Source organism: Alnus glutinosa, chromosome 11 (genome assembly GCF_958979055.1).
Source record: "Alnus glutinosa chromosome 11, dhAlnGlut1.1, whole genome shotgun sequence".
Lineage (NCBI taxonomy): Eukaryota > Viridiplantae > Streptophyta > Magnoliopsida > Fagales > Betulaceae > Alnus > Alnus glutinosa.
Genome location: NC_084896.1, coordinates 28,429,556 through 28,444,367, shown reverse-complemented (window position 1 = coordinate 28,444,367; position 14,812 = coordinate 28,429,556). Strand labels below are relative to the sequence as shown.

At 34.3% G+C, this 14,812-nt stretch overlaps 1 pseudogene; it reads right to left on the bottom strand.

Annotated features, from left to right (window-relative positions):
- Positions 1-5,290: 5,290 nt before the first annotated feature.
- On the bottom strand, positions 5,291-7,603 carry LOC133881364 (FT-interacting protein 3-like; annotated as a pseudogene).
- Positions 7,604-14,812: the final 7,209 nt, after the last annotated feature.

Below are 14,812 nucleotides of genomic sequence, written 5' to 3'. Positions count from 1 at the left end.
TGCGGTTATCACTTTTGCATAGGTAACCACATACATCTGTATTTGTATCCGCATTCACATCATGTGATTATTGCAATTATTAAATGTAGTTATTAACCGATATCCACATAACAAGTAATGGGCGATTTGAGCTTCTATTACGGCATATTTAAAACAACATAATATGTGAGTACAACAACAACAACGTACGGTGGAAATATATTAGTTATGGCACTTTATTATCAACTCCAACTCCTCAATTTGCATCTTGGCTTTGGAAAGACATACAGAAATGTAAACCCTTTCTTATTTCTAGAGCTTGCTTGAAAGTCTCAACAACCTCAAATATTCCTATTTGGACTACGGCTTGGATCCCAACTATTCCCTCATTCAAGCCAACTCTGAAGTATCCGCACAATAGGAATATGACATCACTACTCGTTTCAAATTTAATTATTCCTGGAACTACACAATGGAACTTGATGACATTAAACTCTGTTTTTGATACTACATCTGCAAGAGAAATATCCCATATTCGCATCTCTATAGATTACATACCGAGCTTTACTTGGATCCCCTCATGTTCAGGTCGTTTCACAACTAATTCAGCATATCTTGCTATTTTGGATAACAACTTCTCAGCTACGGCATCTCCAATCTCTACCACCTTGTGAAAAGACATTTGGAAATTGAAATTAAATGATAAATGGAGACTTTTCATATGGAAAATTGTTTGGAATATTCTTCCAACAAAAGCTCAACTACAATCATTGCAACGCTTATCCTTCAATTGTGTTTTTGCTAGAGTGGTATGGCATAATTTTGCCAAGCCGATTGACTCTACAACTCTGAATTTCTCCAATATGCTGGACTGGATCAAGATTATTATTTCTCCTGGCTCTACTTTCCATATCCCAAAAATTGATCATCATCGGTTTCAAATTTTTATAGCAGTTACTTGCGATCTTCTTTGGCTCTATCGCAACAAGGCTTTTCATGATAGTATCTCCTATGATGCTCTACAGATCTTGAGAAATATCAACAAAATTTATCTTTAGCATTTTATAGCTTGGAATCATTTATCCAATCCCCTGTAGAAAAATGGCTCAAACCTCTGTATAATTGGTATGAGATCAACTTTGATACAACCATTAGAGAATCATTCTCGGATCAAGCGACCGTTTATCGAAATCATGAAGGACATATTATTGGAATGTTTTCTCAGATTTATCCCTGATGTTCCCCAAACATGGGTGAAGCCTTAGCTGCCCACTTGGCTACTTTGATGGCATCCTCTCTCCATCTCAAGAAGTTTATCCTGGAATGAGACTCACAAACGGTTATATTGGCTCTTCAACAACCTAGCATATCCCAGGAATGGCGTATCTCCAATACTACATATAATGTCATTGACTCTATCCCAGTTGATTCTTCGTGGTCAGCCAGGAAAGACAACAGAAGTGCAAACTTCTGTGCTCACTATGTGGCACATTGGGCCATAGTCAAGTTCAACTCTGGCGGCATTCCCACCTACCCTACTCCTATTCCCTCTATCCCAATTGTCAGCAACAAAGATCCTTTATAGGCTTGTTTAGCCCTAAGCCTAGCTCTAGCTCTAGATTTAGTTTTAGCTTTAGCTTCAACTTTAGCTTTTGCTATTGTTTTAACTTAGGCTTAACTTTAGTTTTGTTTTTGTGTTTATTTTAGCTTTAGCTCATAAGCTTTAACTCCTGTTGTTTTTCAACGTATCTATAAAAGAAAAATAAAAAATAAAATGATTTTGAAAATGTAGCCCTTGTGTTTTCACCATTTTTTCGAGGAGCCTTATGAGGCAAAAATCTCATGTACGGTTATATAGAGTGGCAGTAAGCTACTACAAATATAGTTGTCAGAGTAAGCTTAACCTCTAGATTTGAAATCACTAATTATATGCATGGTATTGACCATAATTTACAAGAACATCATGTAGTCTTAGTAAGAGGGGGAAGGGTTAAGGATTTACCCAGTATGAGATTTTGTTCTATGAGTGAGGATGATCGTAGATTATAGTGGTATTTCCTTGAATTGACTGAAAGCTTTATAAGGTAGCTATCTAGCTAAAATAGAGGGTTCTAAGTCAATATGGTAGTTCTTTCCTAGCCCGCTATTCCTTACTAAAGTGAGGGTGAATGGCAAACAAACTTAGTTGCACACTCAGACATGTTGATACAAAAACTAGAAAACGAATGCCCCTATTTATGCATGGAACAAGGAAGAGCAAACTGATTTTAGCTAATCTTGGATTAGTATTTCACACTCACCAAATCTGAAAGATAAAGGTCATCCTCAACTAATAGTTAACCAAGGACGGGAACCCAATCACGAGGAGGAAAATTAAGCACCCCATTGAGGGAGGAGAAAGTCCTATCATTTGACGCAATTAATAAGGCGTGGGAGCAAGAGAACTATGAGAGGGGAAGACGTGGGACCAATCTCGAAGGAAGGGAAGGGAAGGTCTACAATTTAATGAAATACAGAAAGTTGATCCAAGAAGACTTCCTCCTAAATAGAGAGGAAGCCCGGGGACTTCTCCTTCCATTAGTAAGGGAAATCTTGAATCTTGGCAAAGGTAGCCCCGTAAACCAGACAACCTTGTAGTAACCATATCCGCTTACCCTAAAACTGTTATCCACAACTGCATATGCAGCTAATGATTTTTGCTATCTGCATTTACATCTGTATATGCGGATAATGGTCAGTAGCATTTAGAGTAAAGATAAAATTATATTTTCAATATAACATGATCAGTTCTTATATATAACACCAAAGCATGATCGATTTGTAAGCAGTCTCTGTTGGGAATAGGAATGCAAAAACAAGATTGCGCAGTGAAAAATAAAAATTTTCAAGTCATGATCGAACTTCATGAGGAACACGTGAAGGATAATGTTATTTTAATTCAAACTACAAAAGTCAGAACACCTACTTGATTGTACAACCACTCATTGGCTAGTGGGCAAACTTTTCTTCTTGCTCATACAATGAAAAACACATGTAGCCTCAGGGATTTCTCAAAAACCTTCAAGTCTTCTCACCAATAACTAAGATTAACTAAGAGTGTGGGTCTTTTATCTTGCTTTTCAAAACTTTTAACTTATTCTTGAAAATACTCAACAATATACAGTTCTTAGAAAATATGAAAGAACTAGAGTGATTTATTTATTTATTTTAAAAAAGAAAAGAGAGAGCTAAGGCTTCTCTATTTATAGGCTTAGCACAAAGAAAGAAAGAGGAGATAGATTTAAGCAATGTGGAACTACAGTCCCACTACATAGTGGACAGCTAGGGTTGAGAAAACCCTAGCCTCCACTTAACAAAAAAACATGGCCAGGGCCCAAGCGCCTCTTAAAGTGGTCCCAAGCCCAATCTCTCAGACATGCACTTCATCTACTATTTTTTGTAGCCCATGTTTTAATAAATAAAAATAAGCAGTCCAATAAATAAAAAAGGTGGGCTTGATTGATGCTTGATGCTCAAAATTCACGATGTAATTACAATTCATTCCACTAAACAATTATAATTGCACTCTAATTTATATATTTTTTATTAAATCAATTAATCCCTTAGACTTTTCTTAATATTGACATTTGATTCATCTATGAAATATTCTGTAGCAAAATTAAAGCCTATGATACTGTCACTTTAATTCTCTACATTTTTATCCTTGAGTAACTTATTTTGTTTATAATTCTCGTACTTGTAAAAACATTTTCACTGTGTACATCAGTATTTTGGTATTCTTTACCAAAATGCTCTACCCAGTGACTAAGAATAATTCAATCCATAAAATCTATCTCAAGGAAAAAAAATTTATCATTTGAATAAAGGACTTTGATTCATTCTTGAGAAAATGTGCTCTCACAATACTACATGCGATCATCCAATGCACCGAGAATTTTGACTAGTAAAGGTCTCACTCTTAAATGCATCAAAATGACATTTATTTGACATTTGAGTTTTCAATCCTCACAGGATTTAAAATCAATATCATAAGAGGTATCGGGAGTTACAATCATTCTCATTAACAATAATTTTAAGGAAAAACACTCCCATGGTCCATTCAGTGCATTACACTTACTCATCAACTCGAATTGTCCAACTTCGCTTGATCAAGATAAATTACCCTGATCGATGTGTAACAGTCTTTGCTAATGGAATGCCCAATTCCATTACCTATTGTGAACAAGAAAATATTTTAGACTATAAGGCTTATGACCTAAGACTTTGTGTGATAACCATGTTATTCACACCATAGACCATATTCAATTTAATCTAAAGATCATTCACGTGCACAATGTAAATAACATAATAAGCATTAAAAGGATCATATGTCATATGCCCAATTAAATAGATTAATGAATAATAACTTTATTCATTACAAACTAGAATGTCATTCATAAAAATATTAAGATTTAGAACATAATCCCCAACAGTCTCCACATAGCATTTACTACATGGAAATGAGTTTTTTTGTTAAAAGAACCACACCACATCACCTTTGGAGATTAAAGATGGTGTGTGTGTGTGTGTGTGTGTGTGATGTGGTGTGTGTGTGTGTGTGTGTGCGCGCGCGCGCGCGCGCGCGTGCGCGTGTGTGTGTGTGTGTGTGAACCCCGTCTCCTTTAACCCAAGATGATTTTTTTTTATCTAACCTTCCTAATTAGTGGTAAATTTTAAGCTTCAACTTACTTATATTGTTCAGTTAAATTTTCTTGTAGAATTAAGTTCATAAAAATGTTATTTATATTCTTCAGCCATCATCATTAGTTTTGAACACAATTACAAGAAATAATTTCAACTCCACAAAGTTCGATCATCTCCAACTACTCAATCGATGTAGTTAATTCGTTCCATTATATATACAGGCCAGAGTTATTATTAAGACCATATAGTGCTTTACATCGACTATAGAAGGCATACTCACGAAATTCTCTCCCAACTTATAAACCATATTTTCACATTCAAATGAGTTTAATTATTACATAAGACATGCTGAAACATATCCAACCCTACCAACTCGCATATATTTGTCACAGAGACTCCAAACTAAGTCATTACTATCACATTTGCAATCATTCTTGAAAATTCTGTCGAGAATAGACCCTAAATATATTGCCTCTAATTTCCAGCCAGTATATAACTTAAATGTGCAATTAGAATGATGTTCCAGCTCATCAAAATTCGAAAATACATGCAAGAAATTATTGAGGTTAATGCATGATATATCCTGAAAGAATGCATGATAAATCCTATATATCGCTTAATTAAGTTGTCAAAATATGCAATCTATTTTTGCAGGCAGCCTTCTAAAGAAGTTTTGGGGCACTAAAGGAAGATCAATACGGAGTCTTGGATGCCTTAGCACATAAAACCCTATAAGAATAATCATATATCGGTTAGGAGTGATATATGTGAGTATCGCAGCTATCAAGGAGAAACATACAAAGATAGTTGTGGCTCTCGGATCCCGCCAACTATGCAGAGATTGAGCCCTCTCCCCTTGAGTTGCCAAGTCACCAACCACCGTTTGCATCCTCCCACCAATGCTTCTCAATCGATCATATCTCCTTCTAAGAACATCACCCGTCTTCTTAGATGGAAATGAATCAAATTCTTCATCCAATTCTTCTTCATTTGTTGTATCAACACGAGACAACTTGGTATCCAAGTGAGGAGGATGTCTTGGCCTCTTTCTGTAGCGCCAAATCCCAGCCAAGAAAAGTAACAAAAACATTACAGGTAATATCAGTTCTTCAAAGAAAAGTACCCCAAGTAATAATAAAATGTGAATCATAATGGTTGCAGCAGTATTTCTCCAATTCCGTATCGATCTGCTCAAACCCTTTCACAACAGCAAGAAAACCATTCAAAAGATCTCTGACTCTATCATAATTAACTTTGCCTTTCCGTATGCTCCACATTTGTGATCCAACATCAAGCATATAATCAACAACCTCCTTCATTAGTGGAGGCTCGGCACGAGTCAACCTCAGAGAAATCAAGTAGGCAGCTTGGTGCCCCAAACTATCTATCTGATACACAGACAGTGGGCTAAGGTAGTGCATCTTTGGAAGTAACGGTTGCGAATAACTATATAGCGTATTAACATAAGACAAACAAGAAAATCTGAAAGCCAATTGAATCTCTCCCATCTTCTTTACCCCACAAGGTTGTAAGACTAAAAGTGGATAAGAAAGTGTGTAGACCTTATTACTTTCAAGCATGGATAGCCGAATCCTCACCTTCCCAATTCTTTGATGTAATAGTACCCCCCTTTCAGCTGATGAATGATCTCCTACTTGCACATGACCATTATCAAAAACTCCAATTATAAGCACAGTACATAGATCATAAACATCCCAACTATACTGTTCGTTCCATTGTGGTGAAAAACTATCAACTATGGTTCTTGTCCTCTCCCACCTTGATCCATATTTAGCCACACAATACGCATCTATGCGATTCTCTTTTGGCTTCATTGTCGGCAACCCAGTAGCATTCAAGATCCCCAGATGAAAAACTTCGACGATAGGTCTCCACAAAAGCTTCGCAGTTGGCCTAAGATCACTACTATAGTGTGTGGATTCATCAAGGACATGATACCCTCCATCCAAAGAGACTCTCATCTTAAGCTTACTAGCAAATTTCACCTGATTTTCTTGATCACCTCCTCCAGGAAGCCTTTCAAGATTATAAAACTCACTAGATACTGGAGCATTGTCGAGCCTCTTCTCAACATTAAGCAAAGGAATTACACACCTCCCCAAACTCACACTTTCCTATTTGGATGCAACTTATCCTCCACACTCAAAACCAAAGAATCATCAAAAGGTTCTAATGCAACAAACATGATATCCTCATTCCACATATAATTCTTTGCTGCAGGCGATATCGTGTTAGTTTTAAAAACCAAATTCCCAAGTGTAGCCTTCACAAAGATTTCCCTATTCTTATTATCTCTAAGTACCAAATCATGAGCTTCAGTCACATTAACTCTAAGATACCAAAGTTTAGGTGAATAATATTGCTCAGAAAGCATATGAACAATACCATCACCACCAACAGCTGCAGAATCCGAATGCCAACCACAGGAAAATGCCTCGTCTGCCTGAGTCCCTATCCAAACAGATAACATCAGCTCTGCCTTTACCTTCACCTTGTTCTTGTCCTCCAGCCTATACCACTACGGCGCCAATGGACTATCGGGCAGAACACGCAAAGGAGCCTCAGAAACAATGAAGGAAAGTTTACCAATGATTTCTTCAGTACTCATATTCTTTATCAAAATCTCCAATTCAAAAGATTGAATCCGTTCTTTCTTAAAAGCGAAGAGTTGATCCCATTCCAGGTTTGACTTCTTTTGATCAAGGAATTTAGTGGTGGCCTTGTAGTTCCCAAGCATCAGTTCAACGTAAGGGTCAGCAAGGCCGCCTATCAAATACCTGCCCTTCACGATCTTCACAAACAAAAAGTGCATTTCTTTTATGAGATCGGACGCCCTTGTGGGACCCATTGTATCCTTCATGGCCCTGATGTTCGGCGAGGTCTCCTTCACAGAAAAATCTTCTATTGCCTTTTCCATTGTGCCAACTGCAACAATATAGACATGCATGCATATATAAAACCCTTTAAAACTTTTGTAGTGGATTCAAGGAAAAAGAAAGATATTATATATATATATATATATATATATATATATATATATATATATATATATATATATATATATATATATATATATATATATATATATATATATATATATATAAAGGGTTTTAAAGGGTTTTATATCTGCATGCATGTTTATATATATATTATAAACGAATTATGCGATAATACCGTTGTAAAGACAGAGACAAGAATAAACGTATCTATATGTGAGCCCCTAAAGAGCTTGAAAGATACTACAAAAACAAGAACAAACACTATGTTAGAAACAAACAATAAGAAGAAAAAGAAAAAACACAATCAAATTTATATTCTCCTCGGGAGAAGTACATATATATATCAGTTCCTTATGAGAAGAAGAAGAACAATGCACGCCGAGATTTTGGAATAAGAGATGAATAACTCTCGGGGTTTTACGTGAGTTTGAAGGAAAAATAACAAGAACAAAAAACAAGTCTAGGATTTTGACGTGGTTTGCCGAATAAGGAAATTTATGAAAAACAACAAGTTTTAGAAGAGAAAAATGAATAAATATATATAGGGCCAAATTTGGTTACGTTTGTTAAAGTTTTCAAAAAAAAAAAAGGTCTTTTCCTTCGCTTTTTAACCCCAAAAACACTCTTTACTCTGCAGAAGACAAAATACTATTCATATATATATATAAACGAATTATGGGACAATACCGTTGTAAGAACAACGACAAGAATAAAGGTACGTATCTATATGTGAGCCCTTAAAGAGCTTGAAAGAGACTGTGAAAACAAGAACAACACTATGTTAGAAACAAACAATAAGAAGAAGAAGAAAAAACACAATCAAATTTAGATTTTCCTTGGGAGAAAACCGTATATATATATATAGAGGGGCGGAGGGAGGGGGCCGGGGGGTCGAGAGGGGTCAAATGCCCCCCCCCCCCCCCCCCCCACTTCCCAAAAATTTTCTTTACTCTTGAATTTTTTATTTTTTATTTTTTAAATCCTAGGTGCCCCCCCTCAAAAACTCATTAAGGGACAATTTTTTTTTCAAGAGTATCGAGCTTCATGAGTCACACCATGTTCTGCCATTTTTCACTAGTTTTTTAACCTAAAACTAGTCACAGCCAATAGGGGTGTACAAGCGGTTATAACCGGCGGTTATTGGCTAAAACCGCAACCGCTAACCGCCTAGCGGTTATTTTTATTTTACCAACCGCAACCGCTAACCGCCTTGGCGGAGGCGGTTATTTTTATAACCGCCGGTTAGCGGTTATAACCGGCGGTTTGAAACCGCTTTCGAATTCCGATTTTGGGCCGGGTTTAGACCGGTTTTGGGTCGGGTTAAAATCGGTTTTGGGCTATTTTTACACCTGTTTTGGGCCAGGTTTACACCTGTTTTGGGCCATTTTTTGTACAGATTTTTTGGGCAGATTTTTTGGGCCATTTTTTGTACAGATTTTTCAAGAAAAAAATTGAACAAAATTTAATACGTTTACAAAATTCATTATTTACAATTTTACATATAACACCAGCAGTGGCAGATGTGATCAACTAATTATTCGCAATCACAATCTTAAATTTCAGATAAAGTAACAGTAGCCAGTAGGTTCCTTTCTTGCTAGGATTAAAATTCTTCTTTAGCAATGCATATTTTCGCTAATAATTTATTTGATTATAATACCAACACATTTCAACCAATTAAATTGCTTGTTTATTGATTTATCACATCCTTAATTAAAGATGATGTCTCCTTTCTCTGTTGTTAGTTTATTTTATGCTGTGATATGGTGCCAATGGACCAACAGTGGAGCAAATGTATGATATTTAAAAATGAAGAGAAGTTGGGGAGAACACGTTGGATCCTTTATAGAAACATTTGTGTAAATAGTTAAAGTACAAGAACTAATTTTTCATTTTTCTCTAAATAATAATTAAACAGTGCTGTAGCACGCATGAAATTAACAATGAAACACAAGCTAGCTAGAGGGTCTTTCCTTAACTAGTGTCGGAAATGGACACCACCCATTGAATGGTCTCCCTGCCAAAAATCCTGATTAAACCAAAAGAGTTTACATGCACTTTCTGCAAAGTAATTAATTAACTCCATATACAATATTCAGAAAAAGGGATAGGAAAAGAAAAGGCCGGTGGTTATGGATGGCTCCGATCCTACTAATGGCCTGCCAAAGAATAAATCTATGCCAGCCGGGGAGATGATCATGCTAGCTGCTAAATGATCAGCCAAACAATACGAATTAATGCACTACAATAGAATATATTGGATTTCATTAGCTGTCAAAAAATATATTGGATTTCATTAGCTGAAACATCTTGCTCCTTTACTTCAAGCCAAAAGAGAGAAAAACAAAAACTTGGTCCATGAATTGTGAATGATTGTACTATTATTATTGTAACATATGTTTACCCACAGATTTGTCTTACTATCTACTTATTGTGCCGACGACGCATCTATCCCAGGGCCCAAAGGCAACACAACAGAATTCAATGTAGCGTTACATAAAGAAACTTACAGTGTAGTGGCGCGGAGACGACCGAAAGCGGAGACGAGCGGCGCGCCGGCGATGGAGACGAGAGGGCAGAGACGAGAGAGACGAGAGGGCAGAGACGAGAGAGACGGCGTCAACAAAAATGAAATGGGAATGTAAAATGGAAACCTAAACCTAAAAGAGAAAATATGGTTTATATATATTACCAAAACGACGCCCCTCTACCTCTAGGCTCTCAGGTCAGTTTTATATATATATATATATATATAAATAAGCGGTTAGCGGTTATTTATAACCGCTTTTAAAACCCCATAACCGCTAACCGCCTCCGCTAGGCGGTTAGCGGTTATTTATAACCGCTTTTAAAAGCGGTTAGCGGTTATAAGCGGTTAGCGGTTTTAAGCGGTTAGCGGTTTTAAAGCGGTTATAACCGCCCCGTTTGAACACCCCTAACAGCCAACCAAAGGTTGAAGAAGATAGGTTGAAGACGATATATTTTTAAAACTCACCGTTTTGTTAAAAACAAAACGTTGAAAGGACACTATCTAGAAGACTGACTTTTTTTTTCTTTCTTTCTTTTAAAAGAAGGGCACGTCTTTTAAAAGACACAAAACGTTGAAGACTTAAAAACACTTTTGGCCCCGTTTGGAAACTCCCTACCCTCCCCCTTCCTTTTTTTTTTTTTCACTTCTCCCAAAAAACATCAACTTCAAAACATTCTTAAATTTTTTCACTTTTTATATCATATCAATAATTTTTTATTACTATTTAAATAATAAAAAAATCACTACAATACAAATTTTTTCCACTTTTCCATAAATTCTTTCAACTTTATACAACCACTCAAAAAAAATATTCCCCTCATACTTGAGGGGAGGGAGTTACCAAACAAGGTCTTTGTCTTTTAATGAGACTTGTCTTTTAATAGGTTGAAGATGTAGGCAGGGACGGAGGGAGGGGGGGGCTGGCAGGGGCCATGGCCCACCCCCAATTTCCTTAAAAAAAAAAAATCTAAGGTTAAAAAAAAAAAAATATATATATATATATATATATATATATATATATATATATATATATATATATATAAGCTAAAAAACTAAAAATTTAGCCTATTGGCCCCTACCAATAATTTTTTTTTTGCCACTAGCTCATGCCCATAAGAACTTCTGGCTCCGTCCCTGGATGTAGAATGAGACATCTCTTATCTATTAGAGAGAAGGACACGTCTACCTACAAAAAAAGAAAAAGGACACGTCTAAAATAATGGACTTGTCTTTTAAATTATAGAGTGGGCTGGTTTCCTTAAAGGTTTTATTCATGGTGGTTTATTTGACAAACAAATTGTATTTTAATTTTTTAAGGCTTAATTTCTAATCAAATTAAGCTTAACAGTGATAAATATTTATCAGTGAATCCACCAATCACTAATTTGATATATACAAGGGAGGAACTAGAAATTTAACTTTAAATAAATCGAATTGCATTAAAAAGAAAAAATAAAAATAAAAAATATTCGAAGGCCAAAAGTTAAAATAAAATAAAAAAAAAAAAAAGAAAGAAAGAAAGAAAGAAAAAAGACTTAGGAACCGTTCCTAACTCAACTCTTATCTTTTATTCTATTTTTTTTCAAAAACATTTATCACCCAAACATTATTTCAACATAACGTCTCTGCTTTTTTTTTCTTGGTATCTGTAATTTTGAAAAAGTTATAAAGAATGCAAAACAAAACAAAAAAGTTGCACTCAAACGTCCCCTTTGAATTTTTTAATTTTTTTTTAACAAATTTAAGAGTTTAAGTTTTTTTTTTTTTTTAACAATTCTTTTTGAGTATACGGATAGGGAGGGCCGAGGGGGCAATGATATATATATAAAGTAAGAATTGAATTTATGAGATTAGAGCTTTCAAAAAAAAATAAGAAATTAGGTTACAGTGGATTTTTTTTTTTTGGTCCACTATTAATAAAGGAGAAAAAAACTCCTATACAAAATTTGTATACATAATTTTTTTTTGTTAGTTTTAATTAATTTTTGCTTAGTTTTATTTTTTTAAAGAAAATTTGCTCCCGTCACTCGAATTCCTGGCTCCAATATATATATATATATATATGAGGAAGAACAAGCAAGCTGAGAAAAAGAGTGTGGACAGAAAAAGCAGAGGACAGGGATCAGTTCCCTGTGAGAAGAAGAAGAAGAACGTACACCGAGATTTTGGAATAAGAGAATAATAACCTTCTGGGTTTCAAGTGAGTTTGAAGGGAAAATAACAAGAACAAAAACCAAGCCTAGGATTTTTACGTGGTTTGCCGAATAATGAAATTTTCGAACAAGAAGAAGTTTTAGAAGAGAAAAAGGAATAAATATATATATAGGGCCAAATTTGGTTACGTTTGTTAAAGTTTCCAAAAAAAAAAAAAAAATGGTATTTTCCTTCCTTTTCAACACCAAAAACACTCCACTCTTTACTCTTCATAATACAAAATACCATTCACATATATATATATATATATATATATATATATATATATATATATATATATATATATATATATATATATATATATATATATATTAACGAATTACGGGACAATACCATTCTAAGGACAGAGACAAGAATAAATGTATTAATATATATGTGAGCTCTTAAAGAGCTTGAAAGAGATTGCAAAAACAAGAACCATACTATATTAGAAACAAACAATAAGAAGCAAAAAAACACAATCAAATTTAGATTCTCCTATAAATATATATATACACACACACATATATGTTTCTTATGAGAATATATATATAAGAAATGACAAGCAAGCAAATAAACAGAGTGAGGATATATATATATATATATTTATAAGAAATGACAAGCAAGCAGAGAAACAGAGTCAGGACAGAGGAAGCGAAGGTCAGGGATCATTTCCCTGTGAGAAGAAGACGAAGAACATACGTCGGGATTTTGAAATAAGAGAAGAATAACCCTTGGATTTTGATGTAAGTTTGAATGGAAAATAACAAAAACAAAAAAACAAGCCTAGGATTTTGACGTGGTTTGCCGAATAAGGAAATTTTTGAAAAATAGCAAGTTTTAGGAGAGAAAAATGAATAAATATATATATGGCCTAATTTGGTTACGTTTGTTAAAGTTTCAAAAAAAAAAAAAAAGTATTTTCCTTCTCTTTTCAACCCCAAAAACACTTGTTACTATTCAAAATACAAAATACCATTCAAATATATATATAATATAAACGAATTATGGGACAATACCGTTGTAAGGACAGAGACAAGAATAAAGGTATTTATATGTCAGCCCTTAAAGAGCTTGAAAGAAACTACAAAAACAAGAACAACACTATGTTAGAAACAAACAATAAGAAGGGAAAAAAAACACATACACACAAACATGTAATGAAATTTAGATTCTTCGCAGGAGAAAATTGTGCATATATATATATATATATGGGGCTGTGATGTAATCCAAAACTTTCTTTTGAGAATATATATATGAAAAAGGACAAGAAAGCAGAGAAAAAGAGTGAGGATAGAAGAAGCGGAGGACAGGAATCGGTTCCCTGTGAGAAGAAGAAAAAGAACGTACGCCGAGATTTTGGAATAAGAGAAGAATAACCCATCGGGGTTTGGCGTGAGTTTGAAAGGAAAATAACAAGAACAAAAAAACAAGCCTAGGATTTTGACGTGGTTTGCTGAATAAAGAAATTTCCGAAAAACAATAAGTTTTAGAAGAGAAAATAGAATAAATATATATAAGGCCAAATTTGGTTACGTTTGTTAAAGTTTCCAAAAAAAAATTTATTTTCCTTTTCTTTTCAACCCCAAAAACACTCTTTACTCTTCAGAATACAAAATACTATTCAAATATATATATATATATATATATATATATATATATATATATATATATATAAAATAAACGAATTATGGGACAATATTATATACCGTTGTAAGGACAGAAACAAGAATAACGGTATCTATATGTGAGCCCTTAAAAAGCTTGAAAGAGAATGCAAAAACAAGAACTATGTTAGAAACCAACAATAAGAAGAAGAAAAAAAAAACATATTTAGATTCTCCTCAGGAGAAAATCGTGCATATATATATATATATATATATGAGAAAGGACAAGCAAGTAGAGAAAAAGCGTGAGGACAAAGGAAGCAGAGGATAGGGATCGGTTCCCTGTGAGAAGAAGAAGTTGAACGTATTTTCCTTGTCTTTTCAACCCCAAAAACACTCTTTACTCTTCAGAATACAAAATATTATATATATATATATATATATATATATATATATATATATATATATATATATATATATATATATATAAAACAAATTATGGAATAATACCGTTGTAAGGACAGAGACAAGAATAAAGGTATCTTCTTCTTTTTTTGAAAGAATAAAGGTATCTATATGTGAGCCCTTAAAGAGCGCTTGAAATAGACTGCAAAAACAAGAACAACACTATGTTAAAAACAAACAATAAGAAGAAGAAAAAAAAGAAACAATTAAATTTATATATACATATATATATATGAGAAATGACAAGTAAGCGGAGAAAAAGAGTGAGGACAGAGGAAGCGAAGGACAGGGATCGGTTCCCTGTGAAAAAAAAAAAGAACGTACACTGAGATTTT